Genomic DNA, 12927 nt, shown 5'->3' with positions numbered 1-12927 from the left:
ACAAAAAAAAAAAAAGATCTGGACTTAGTTATTGGAACTGAACAGGGACACCTAAAGTCCATCAGCTGACTATGAGGCCACCTTAGAGGCAATATCAGCCTGTGCTCCCCTAATATAGGGCCAGCAATTGTAAACAACATTTTCTTTCCAGGAGCATCATGTTGTCTCTAGAACTGACCTTCTGCTGTGGAAGTCAGGCATTAATTTGCCTCCCTCCTGAAAACACAGCTACTCGTGCCTTTGAGGTTGTCATCTGAGACCTTCTAGTGTTTAAAGAAACCTCAGTAGATCAGGTAGGCTTCAGATGACTGTGGTGTTCTCTACTGTCACTTATCTATGGAGCTTTCCAGAGGGATAAACCTTCTTTATGTGTACCCTGCTGGCAGTTATCCCTGTGATGTGAATCATCCAGTTAGAAAACGTACTGAGATTCCACATATCAGTGATATCATATAATATCTGTCTTTCTCTGTCTGACTTATTCACTTAGCATAATGCCCTTAAGGTCCAGGTCCATCCATGTTGCCACAAATGGCAGGATTTCCTTCTTTCTCATCACTAAATTTTCTTTTATCCATCCATTGATGAACACTTACGTTGTTCCATATCTTGGCTATTGTGAATAACACTGCAATGAACATGGGAGTAGAGATCTCTCTTCAAAATCATTCCCTTTTTGTATATCCCCATAAGTGGAATTGCTGGATCATATGGTAGTTCTATTTTTAACTTCTGAGGAACTTCCATACTGTTTTCCATAGTGGCTGCACCAGTTTACATTCCGACCACCAGTGTACAAGGATTCCCTTTCCTCCACATCCTTGCCAATTCTTGTTATTTCCTGTCCTTAGGGAAAGAGAGTAGAATGCTGGTTTCCAAGGGCTGGGAGGTGAGGGAAATGGGGCTATGTTGGTCAAAGAGTACAAGCTTCCAGTTATAAAATTAATAATTTCTGGGGAGCTAATGTATGGCATGGGATTATAGTTAACAATAATGAATTTATAGACATGAAAGTTGTTAAGACTTTTAAGACTGTAAATCTTAAAAGTTCTCACCACAAAAAGAAATGATAATTATGTGACACAATGGAGCTGTTAGCTGATACTATTGTGGCAGTCATTTTACAATACATAAGTATATCAAATCAACAAGTTGTACACCTTAAACTTACACAGTGTTATAGGTCAATTATATCTCAATAAAGCTGGTAGAAAAAGTGAAAAGAAAAAATGCTGAGAAATTTGTCCCTGACTTTAGCTGAAGCCCTGGAAGGCATTTGTGTTAGTCTCACCTCATTGGCCAGAATGCTGTGGACTATAGAAGTACCCTTATGTGCCAACACAGAGTCACGGTCACTAAGACATCCTACTTTACCTGGATTAATACCTCCGGACTAGTGGAGAGATCAATACAGGAGAAAGCTACCTTACTTTCTGTTATCAGCTGAATTGTGTTCCTGTCCCCCTCACTCCCGCCCAACCAGTTCATAGGTTGAAGTCCTAACCCCTAGTGCCTCAGAATGTGACTGTATTTGGAAATAAGATTTTAAAGAGGTGACTGAGTTAAAATGAGCCCATTAAGGTAGGATTCTAATCCAGTATGATTGGTGTCCTTATAAAAAGAGGGAGAAACACCAGGGATAAAAATGCAGAGGAAAGGCCATGTGAGAACACAGTGAGAAGGTAGCCATCTGCCAGCCAAGGAGAGAAGCCGCAGAAGAAACCAAACCTGCTGACACCTTGATCTTGGACATCTAGCTTCCAGAACTGTGAGAAAATAAATTTCTGTTGCTTAAGCCATGATGTTCGTGGTATAGACATACCTCAATTTATTGTACTTTGCAGATATTATGTTTTTTACAAATTGAAGGTTTGTTGCAACCCATATTGAGCAAGTCTATCAACACCATTTTTCCAACAGCATTTTCTCACTTCATGTCTCTGTGTAATTTTGGTAATTCTCACAATATTTCAGATTTTTCATTATTATTATTTTCATTGTGGTGATCTGTGATCAGTGATCTTTAATGTTACTATTCTAATGATTTTAGCATTTTTTAACCAATAGAGTATTTTTAATTTAAAGTCTGTACATTTTTTTTTTCAGACGTAATGCTTTTGCACACTTAATAGACTACAGTATGGTGCAAACATAACTTTTATATACACTGGGAAACCAAAAAATTCATGTGACTCACTTTATTGCAATATTTGCTTTATTGTGGTGATCTGGAACTGAACCTGCAATATCTCAGAGGCATCTCTGTACTTTGTTTTGGCAGCCCAGCTGACTCATACACTCTCTAAGATAGATTCTAAAAATTTGTGGTATTTGTTAAGATGTTTGGGTTCAGGACCCAAGGGGCCTGGTTGAGGTCAGTACCACCAGTTGCTCTCATCTTGCAATAGCAGCTCTAATGAGATGTTGTATGGAACAACGTAAATGGGTTTGGTTCCAGCCCCTGTGGGTCAGGTTAATCAGAGTGGGTGATGGAATGGCTTACTCATGAAAAATTTCACCAGATGTCAAGATGATCTGGAAGTGAGGGGTGGTTATTGTTGGGAGACAATACAGTTGTCTCATGTTTCTGAAGATGTTGTGAGCAGAGGCACTGACTGACCATTGTTCTTGACCAGCTTTACAAGGATGTTTGTAAAGGAACAGCCTTGAAACACGGAGATAATGTTTCCCTCTGGCGCAGAAGGCAGGCCTACTTACTACTCATAATAAAAGATCTGAGTTCCCAAAGCTTAGGTTTCTTTCCTGTATTACAACCCACAACGTGTGTGCGGTTGTTATTCAGCCTTCATGTCACCCTCTGGAAATTGGGACTCTAGAAACTGCTATAAAATATGCTGATGCTCACACTGCCTGCAGTGTCTTGAGTAATCAAGTCTTTGTCACTGACCCAGGAGGCGTCTGTCTTCAGCCAGCATTTATGAAACTGTAACAGGCTAACTTGTTAGCTTTCAAGCAGGGTAAACTCTCAGACCCTTGACAACTGGAGGAAAATTCTCCTTCTTATTGAAAGTAAAAACATAGGAAACAATTGAAATCTATTTCAAATAATCTGTTGGTCAATTGGAGGCCACAGTTCCCTTAATATCTGGGAAAATTTAAGGGCTTTTATTTAATTCTCCCTTCTGTTTTCTGCACATTTCTAGATCAGTTGCAATGGATGCCTTCTGGACTCCTGCATAAACTTGATTCATTCTCTGAATGTGTTACTTATCTTGATCGTGGGGATGCTTTTGTGGGAATACACACGTCAAAACTCATAAAACTGTGCATTTTATATATGTGTAGCTTTTGTGTGTCAAGTATACCTCAATAAAACTGTAAAAGAAAAAGAAGCAAAATTTCTTTTACTGTTTATGACTATCCTGTTAGATTACACAACTTAAAACCCATTCACCCCTAGATTTTCAATGAAATAAAATATATGTATTCAATAACAAATAGTTTTGGTGCTTCCCTGATGGTACAGTGGTTGAGAACCTGCCTGCCAGCTCAGGGGACACGGGTTCAGTCCCTGCTCCAGGAAGATCCCACATGCCATGGAGCTACTAAGCCCATGAGCCAAAACTACTGAGCCTCTGCTCTAGAGCCCACGAGCCACAACTATTGAGCCCATGTGCCACAGCTACTGAAGCCCTGCGCCTAGAGCCCATGCTCCGCAACCAGAGAAGCCACCGCAATGAGAAGCCTGCGAACCACAACAAAGAGTAAGTTAGCCCCTGCTTTCTGCAACTAGAGAAGCCTGTGCAGCAACGAAGACCCAATGAAGCTAATACGTACATACATACATACGTAGATAAATAAATAAGTAAATAAACTTATGAAAAAATAATTTTGTATAAATATATATACATACATATATTTTTGAACTAAAGAATGGGACAAATATGACAGGAAAGAGCACAGCAAAAATTTAGAAGATAAATCGGGTTATGCAGGAGACTAGAAGACCACAACTGGCTTTTTTGCCATTTTTATAATACTGTGTATTTTACTTCTACATATGGTTATACACTGTTAAACACATTATTTTTCTTTAAAACTTTATTTTTTAAAAGGCAATAAAGATAAATTTAAAAGTCTTTTACATTTACTCACATTTTTACCATTTCTTCAGCATTCAGACCTCCACCTATTTATCATTTTCCTGATGCCTGAAGGACTTTGTATATATAAATTTTAACTTTAATATATATTAAAATTAAATTATAAAATATTTATTGCATAAATTATATGTAATTTTATAGTACAAATCTACTGTTAAGTTTTTGTACATCTGGAAATGTTTTTATTTTATAGTTTTTGAAAATTATTTTTACCAAATATAGAATTTTGGTTGATATTTTTTTTCTTTCAGTACGTTTAAGACATTGCTCTGTTTTCTGCCTTGCCCTGTTCTGACATGAAATCTTCGGTTATTTGTTCCCCTGTAAATGATGTGTCTTTTTTTCCCTCTGGCTGCTTTTAAGATTTATTTTTACATCTGTTTTTAAGCAATTTGATTTTGATATGCCTTTGTATAATTTTCTTCACATTTGGTGCTTGAGATTTATTGGGCTTCTTAAGATCTGTGCTTAAATTCAAAACTGGCCAGTACTTTTGTCCTATTTCCACCCTCCCCCTTCTTTTGGGGACTTGAATTACATGTGCATTATTAGGTCACTTAAAGTTGTCCAATGGATCACTGTTCTTTTCATGTTTTTTCAGTCTTTTCCTCTCTCCATTTCATCTTGGATAGTTTCTATTGCTATGTCTTAAAGTTTACTAATCATTTCTTCTGCAGTGTCTAGTCTACCCTTAATCCCAGCAGTGCACCTTGGGCTCCTAAGTGGGAGAGGGGAGCAGAGAGGGGCTCCAGTGGCTGGTGTCAGCGGACATGAATACCTATGTGGTGAAAGCTGGTGAAATCTGCAGGAGGTCCCTGGGAGCTGTGCTGGCCTTTGATTGCTTCTTCAGTGGTGCAAACTGCTGGGTTTATCTGTCCAAGCAGTTCACTGTTAACCATGATTGCTTCTGCTGTGTGACTGTTACAGGTGGTCCCTGCTTTTCTTATTTCTACCATCCCTGTATGTCTCAGCTTTGCTGGTCTGCATGGGGTAATATCCAAGCGGGGCCTTGCTGCCTCGAAAGGCTGGGAAAGCTCGTTACTCACCTGGCTTAATCTCCATTTTCGACGGAGAAGAACTCTTTCTAGCTGGGGAGACCCCTCTTGGCTCTGAACAGTTTGGAAAATGGGATGATGCAGCCAGAAATGAAGCTGTCTTCCTTCTCTTTTTGTGTGGTTATTCTCAGGTTTTTTTTGTTCCACTGTGTTGCTGAAGTTTTTTGTTGATCTTCGTGTGAAGAGGGAGGCTGTGCAGCCATCTTGGTCTGAAGCCTCCTCAAAACTGCTGTTTTTGAGAGGAAACTCATTGGAGCAGATGATTGATCAATTTAAATTAGATTTTAACATTTCTTTTTAAATACTTCTTCTGAGAAAACTACTAAACCGTTATCTGGTCATTAATATTGACCATAGTTCCAAGTTAATATTAATGGCCAGTGTGTAGCACTATAAAATCTCAGATTCTATGTTTTTTTTTTATTGCCACAAATTCACATAAATTAGAATCACTATTTTCTAACTTTGAAACACATTCTTTTATACTGTGTTCAATATGAATGTCTTTAATAGCACTGAGATCACTCATTTAGAATTTATTAAATTTTTACTCTTTTTATAATCTCTAATTTAAAAGCTCTTCCTGTAATCTCCATGGTCAATAAAGAGTATTTAGGAAGAACGTGATAGTGCCTTACTCAGAATAAGGCAAGGAGACAAAATCTTATTGAATCTTAATGTGTGTGGAGCACTTTACACAGGCTCCCACATTTAGTTCTCATGAGCAAGTAAAATAAATATGATCACTTCTAATTTACAGATAAAAAATTGGGTTAAATGAGTTATATGGTATCATATAGGTAGAGAAGACAAGTTCCATTTTTCTATACTGAATCGATAAATATGTATTTCTTTTATTTGGTGAGGGTGCTATAAAAATTTTTTTGATTCGCAGAAGCCAGTCATTGCTTATGATGATGTATACTACATTATTTTTTCAGAAATATTGAGTAGATGTCAGCTGTTCAGAGTAGATGTCATAAAAGAGTTCATTAGACCAACCGTAGATTCTGACAACTTCCTTACTGAATAATTTCTTTAAACTTAAAGATTTTGGAGAAAGGTTTTGAAAAGTCCCTCATAGGTCATCTGAATTTTCCATACTTGACTTTTGTTGTTTTTGTTGTTCCTAATAAGCATTCTTTTATTTTTATTTTTTAAAATTTATTTTTAAGAACTTTTATTGAGTTATAATTGATATACAATGAACTGCATATATTTAAAGTGTACAATTTGATATTTTTTTTCTTATTTGTAATGTACATATGGCAATCCCAATCTCCCAATTCACCTCGCCGCCCCCCCCCCCACCCCTTGGTGTCCATATGTTTGTTCTCTACATCTGTGCCTCTAATTCTGTCTTACAAACTGGTTGATCTGTGCCATTTTTCTATATTCTGCATATATGCGTTAATATATGATATTTGTTTTTCTCTTTCTGACTTACTTCACTCTCCATACTTGACTTTTGAGATTTGTAGCTTGCAGCAAATAGTTATGTTGTCTTTGAGCCATTTTCACACATCTTATTTGCTCTCTTTCCCTGTAATCCTCTCATGGCTCTTCCCTAGCAATTGTCTATTATCCCGGATCTCACACAAACTCAACAGCTCCCCAGGTTGTCTTCAATCATAACACAGTACTTGTGATGATTTCTTTTTGCCATTTTAGAAAAGATGGAACAATGAAAGTGTAAGAAAAAAAATCCTTTGTAAAAAATGCATTTCCTTCTTTGTGGTGGTCCAAATTCCACTGGATATTACTCTGTTTTCTCGTAAACTTGTTTCATATTGTACTATGTAATATTTTATTCATATAATCCTCTGGAGTGCACTTACTTTTCATATTTTCTCTATTCCTTTAGGCAAATCCTCCCAGTTTTTATTTTTCTTCTGTTTCCAGGGCTCTGAATACATTTTCACATTTCATTAGTAGTTAATTTCAAAATGCAATTAGGAAGAATTCCTTTGAGGAATTGACTTCTTTCAGCTCAATCCTTGTTAAAGAGCATGGGAAGATTCTTCTCAACTAAGAATGTTTAGAACAGAAGCCAAAAAGAAAATCTCTAGGCAAATTATTGCTATTTTGGCATTAGTATAGCATATGTATGGGTCATTAAATAAATCATGCCCCTGCATTTGTCTTTTAGGTTTGTTTAGCAATAATCCAGTTGAAAGGTAAGCTTTGTTTTTTTTTTTTAATAAATTTTTTGATTGATTGATTGATTGATTGCTGTGTTCGGTCTTCATTGCTGCACATGGGCTTTGTCTAGTTGCAGCGAGCAGGGGCTACTCTTCATTGTGGTGCGCAGGCTCCTCGTTGCCGTGGCTTCTCTTGTTGGCTCAATAGTTGTGGCACATGGGCTTAGTTGCTCCGAGGCATGTGGGATCTTCCTGGAGCAGGGCTTGAACCCGTGTCCCCTGCATTGGCAGGCGGATTCTTAACCACTGCACCACCTAGGAAGTCCCAAAAGGCAAGCTTTTGACACCCGGGTTCTTTAAAAGTAAAAATACCACATTATGTTTCAGGTTCTCTTAGTTAACAAAATATCAGATTATTTTACTCTGTGTTTAAACCTCAGCATTGAGTAGTGTACATGAAACATGACTCTTGGGTTAAGAGTCATAGCACACCAAAGAATCCAGGAGAGTTTTGTAAAAATATGCAGGAGACTTTCTTAAAATACTCCACCAACTATGCACCAGAGTTGTGCAACTTCAGAATGCCTGTAGGATATCCCAGTGTATCAAGGTATTGCGGCTTCTAATTACTTACTTTTCGATTTTATAAGGGCAAATTGTCCTGGTGAGAAGTGAAGCAGAAAATTTTAAAGGTATGGAGGTCTTTATGAGCATGTAAAAGAATATCCAAGGGAAGCTGCTGATAACCTTATTAATAATAAAAGGGAAACAGAAAGATCCTGACTCTTAACAGCTGACTGTTCATTGTGTCTGGATGGTACATAATCAGTGTCAGCCAAAATTTTCTAGTTGATGATTCTGTGGTGAAAATTCCCCATATTAATGGCCTGGGGTTGTGTAAGGAAAATTGAGATGTCCGAGAGAAATCCTAGCCATTCATAGGTGCCAGATAGCCTAATTGTACTCCAGAGAGGGAGAAAGATTTAGAGATTATTTCACATGGTGATGCCCCCAACTTCAACATTGATTTGATACATTGATTCACCATTATGGACTACATATTCAAGATTTGTGAGAGTGGTTGAGTGTGTACTCTGGTGCAGACTTGCTTGCATTCAAACCCTAGCTCTGCTACTTAGTAACTGTGTGACCTTGGACAAATTCATCGTCACCTTTGTTCCAGTTTTCATATCTGTAAAATAGGGTCATAAGAGTATCTACTTTTTAGTTTGTTGTGAGTAGTAAAGAGTGCATTGATGTAAAGTACTTAAATAGTTTGGAACATTTTCTGGTACTTAATTTTTAGCTTTAACTATTACATTGAAATATATATAATTCTAAAATAAGATTCATTACTGCAATTTCAATTTATTTCTTCTTGAAGATCTTCCTGTGTTGATTGGGAACAATTAGTCAATACATTCTTTGACTTGATACCTTATACACCGGAACGTCAATATCACAAGAGTGAGTGTAGAACATGCTGCTGAATCATGCAGGGAGCTTAATATCCCCTGGAGACACTGATAGGAGCTTTTGTTGGTAGGATCTAACAGAGTCATAGAGGAGGGCATTGGATCAGGAAACAAAAGACCTGATTTCTAGTTCTGACTCTGTCAGTGACTATTTGGTTTAGGATAAATAATAAAATTTAGTATGACATAATCATTATGGCCATGACAAACTATACAGCCTCTCATTCTAAGACTTCTATGCAGACACATATGATGCCTTATTTGTATACTTCAGTCCAGCAGTAACAGTAATAGGCTTTCATAAAAATAATTTTCTTTTCTTTTTTCTTTTATTGTTGGGGGGGGGCACTGTCTCCAAAAAGTAACACTGTATTATTAATTTTTTTTCAAATTATTATTTTTATTTTAATTAATTATTTTCATTGAAGTATAGTTGTTACAGTCTTATAGTTTCAGTTGTATGTGTTTAAATATTTTTGTAGATTATACTCCATTTAAAATTATTATAAAATATTAGCTGTATTCCCTGTGCTATAAAATACATCCCTGTAGCCTATCCATTTTATACACAGTAGTTTGTATTTCTCAATGCCCTACCCCCATCCTGCCTCTCCCCATACCCTCCACACTAGTAACCACCAGTTTGTTTTCTATACCTGTGAGTCTGTTTCTGTTTTGCTATATTCATTCATTTGTTTTATTTAAAAAACATTTTTAAGCTCTGTTTTTATTTTTCTTTTTTATTAAAGTACAGTTTCTATACAATATGTAAATTACAGGTACAATATAGTGATTCACAATTTTTAAGGGTTATACTCCATTTATACTTATTATAAAATAGTTATATGCCCCATGTTGTACAATAGATCCTTGTCGTTTGTTTGTTTGTTTACATTCCACATGTAATTGATAACATACCATACAGTGTTTGTCTTTCTCTAACTTATTTCACTAAATATAATACCCTCTAGGTGCATCTATGTTGTTGCAAATGGTAGAATTTTGTTCTTTTTTGTGACTAATATTCCATTGTATGCATATACAACATCTTCTTTATCCATTCATCTGCTGATAGACACTTAGGTTGCTTTAATATTTTGACTATTGTGAATAACACTGCTATGAACATTGAGGTGCATGTATCTTTTTAAATTAGTGTTATCTTCTTTGGATGTATACCCAGGAGTGGAATATCTGGATCATATGGTAGTTCTATTTTTAGCTTTTTGAGGGACCTCAATACTGTTTTCCCTAGTGGCTGCACCAATTTACCTTTCCACTAACAGTGTACTAGAGTTTTCTTTTTCCCACATCCTTGCCAGCGTTTGTTATTTGTGAACTTTTTGTTGATAGTCGTTGCAACACGTATGAAGTGGTATCTCATTGTGGCTTTGATTTGCATTTCTCTGATGATTAGTGATATAGAGCATCTTTTCATGTGCCTATTGGCCATCTATATGTCTTCTTTGGAAAAAGTCTATTCAAGTCCTCTGCCCATTTTTAAATCAGGTTGTTTGGTTTTTTGATGTTGGTTGTATGAGCTGTTTATATATTCTGGATATTGGGCACATCATTTGCAAATAATCTCTTATTCAGTAGATCGTCCTTTCATTTTGTTGATGTTTCCTTTGCTGTGCAAAGGCTTTTAAGTTTAATTAGGTTCCATTTGTCTATTTTTACTTTGTTTCCTTTACCTTGGGAGACAGATTCCTCCCATCTCCAAATATTGCTATGATTTATGTTACAGAATGTTTTGCCTACCTTTTTTCTGTTGTTTTTTTTAATCTTGTTCTTTCATTTGAAGCAAATTCCTCTGTCTTCTCATTTTGCTTAACTTTCTCTGTCTCTATGAAATTAGGTGAAACAGTTACTTATTGGGTCTTGAAGGAGTGTCCTTGTGTAGGAGTGTCCCTATACAGTCTGCATGGCCTGGTGGGTTTGGTGGCAGAACTGGATCTGACATGAGCATGAGTCACGTCTTCCTCCAGGGTGTGCTGGCAGCTATCACCTTGGTAGGAGGTGGGGCTGCACAAGAAGGGACTAGAGCCAGAGCCAGGTGTGAGCCAGGGTTTCTCCACTGCTCAGTGGCCAACACCACCCTGTTGGGGTCAGGCCCACATTGCTGAAGCAGAAGCCCTGAGGGTCAGTCTCAGTTGGCTGTACTCTCTCCAAGTGTGTGCTCTCTTCCCTCCCAGCATAGGCATCTTTGCCCCAGAGGGGAATAGTGCTGGAGCAAGTGGGCACTCAGCATGGATTGGGGCGTGTGCTGGGCCACTCGCAGTCTGCTGCCTCCATGAGCATTAGTAATGGCTGCCCTCGCCCCATTCAGATCCCATGTCAGGTCTGAGCTGGCCCCATCCCCTATAACTTCTTACTGTCCTCAGCCACAGCAGCCTGCACCCTAGCGTGAAGGTGTGCCACGGAGAAAGTGGGTACAGAGCAGGGGCTCAGTTCTGGCAGTTGCAGGAAACCAGTCAGAATCCTGAGTAATTTCAATATGCTTTCCCTGCCATGTTTTGGGAAGAAGCAAATGTGTGCGTGCTCTTCACAAGCAGAGTCTAGGTTTATTACAACCTCCTGTAAGTCCCGTTTGTTTTCAAACCAGCTAAGGGGACTTGTCCTCTTGGTGTTGGACCCCAGGGCTAGGGCACCCAATATGTGGATTGAACCACTGACTCCCTAGGTAGAATCTATGAGTCCGTGTAATCCCCTTCTTCTCCTGTGGCCTCTTCCAAGGGCACAGGTCCTGACCGGTTGCTCCTCTTCCCTTCCTACCCAATTCCTCATAGATCTTTCTTACAGTCTCTGTTGTAGAAGAATCTTTCTGCCAGTCTCCAGTTAGTTTTCAGTGAGAATTGCTCCACATGGAGATGTACTTTTGATATGTTCATGAGGGGAGGTGAGCTCTGGGTCCTCCTACTCTGCCATCTTGATCTCCTCTCATAAATATAATTTTCAATGCTGATGCTGTATAAGTTTTCAAAGTTCTTTTAAAAACATTGTAATAGTGACTATCTTAAACAGTTACACTGGGTTGGCCAAAACGTGCATTTAAATTTTTCTGTAAGATGAATGAACATTTTGGCCAACCCAATATTACATTAATTTACGTGTGGCAACTTTGCTATTAAATCTTTACCCTTAAAATTTCTCCATCATCATTTGTTTTAAGTAGAAGCAATCATTTTGCATCAATTCATTCACCCAATGCTTTAGTTTTATATTCAATCCCCCTGCCCCTTCTTTTTCATGTTTATTCAATGTTGAATGTATACTGTGGGTTGAGAATTAGGGTGTTACATGTATTATTTTATTAAATAGCTTCAGTTTTTCACAACAGTGTCTAATCCCCACAAGAGTATAGGAAGGAAACAAATCATCAAAGGTAAAACAAGAAAGAAGAAGATAACATGCATTTTAAATAAGCAAAGTTTGATTGTGAACATGAAATGAACTTTGAATTTATGCAAGGAAGGAAGAAGATAGTATTTTCATAGAAAGAAACGCAGGGACTAAGAATCCCTTGCACTTACAAGTTCTACTCACATTGCTCTCCCTACAATTTTTAAGTTTAAGGCGAGAGTCCGTTAAATGTTACTGACAAGATCTGATTAAAAATTGACACAGACATAGGCATTTAATGGCTGGCACCTACACTACTCTTAATTTTGTTTCTCTCTAAACAATGTACAAGGAAGAAAGTCTTATTGAATGAAATCTAGGCCAAGCAAACATATGGTGGTGGGATTTCTTTTAGATGAAGTAATTTAAAACTGAGATTTCTCAGAGAAGAATTTTTTCCCTGCAGACTTTTATAACACTGTCCTTAAAATCTGGTCATGGCAAACTGAAGAAAATGATCTTTTAAAACCTAAAAATATGCTCAGTTCACTTCTCTGAAATCAATTCTGGGAAAATATCCATATCATTTTGGAATAGCAGACAGATTTGTCTGGTGGAATTTTGCCAGAAAAGAAGTAATGTAGGCATGTTAGCTCTGTTGTGGAAACATGAAGCATCCCTCTCTGCTAATGATTCATGAACAGGAAGATGAGGCATACTTGCAGCTATTAGCGCCCCTCTTAAGCTGAAATACCATGCTGTTTACATCATTGCATATATGTTCATGTTG

Source organism: Hippopotamus amphibius, chromosome 13, assembly GCF_030028045.1.
Source record: "Hippopotamus amphibius kiboko isolate mHipAmp2 chromosome 13, mHipAmp2.hap2, whole genome shotgun sequence".
Taxonomy (NCBI): domain Eukaryota; kingdom Metazoa; phylum Chordata; class Mammalia; order Artiodactyla; family Hippopotamidae; genus Hippopotamus; species Hippopotamus amphibius.
The sequence above is the reverse complement of the archived record's forward strand: the minus strand, read 5'-3'. Positions refer to the sequence as shown.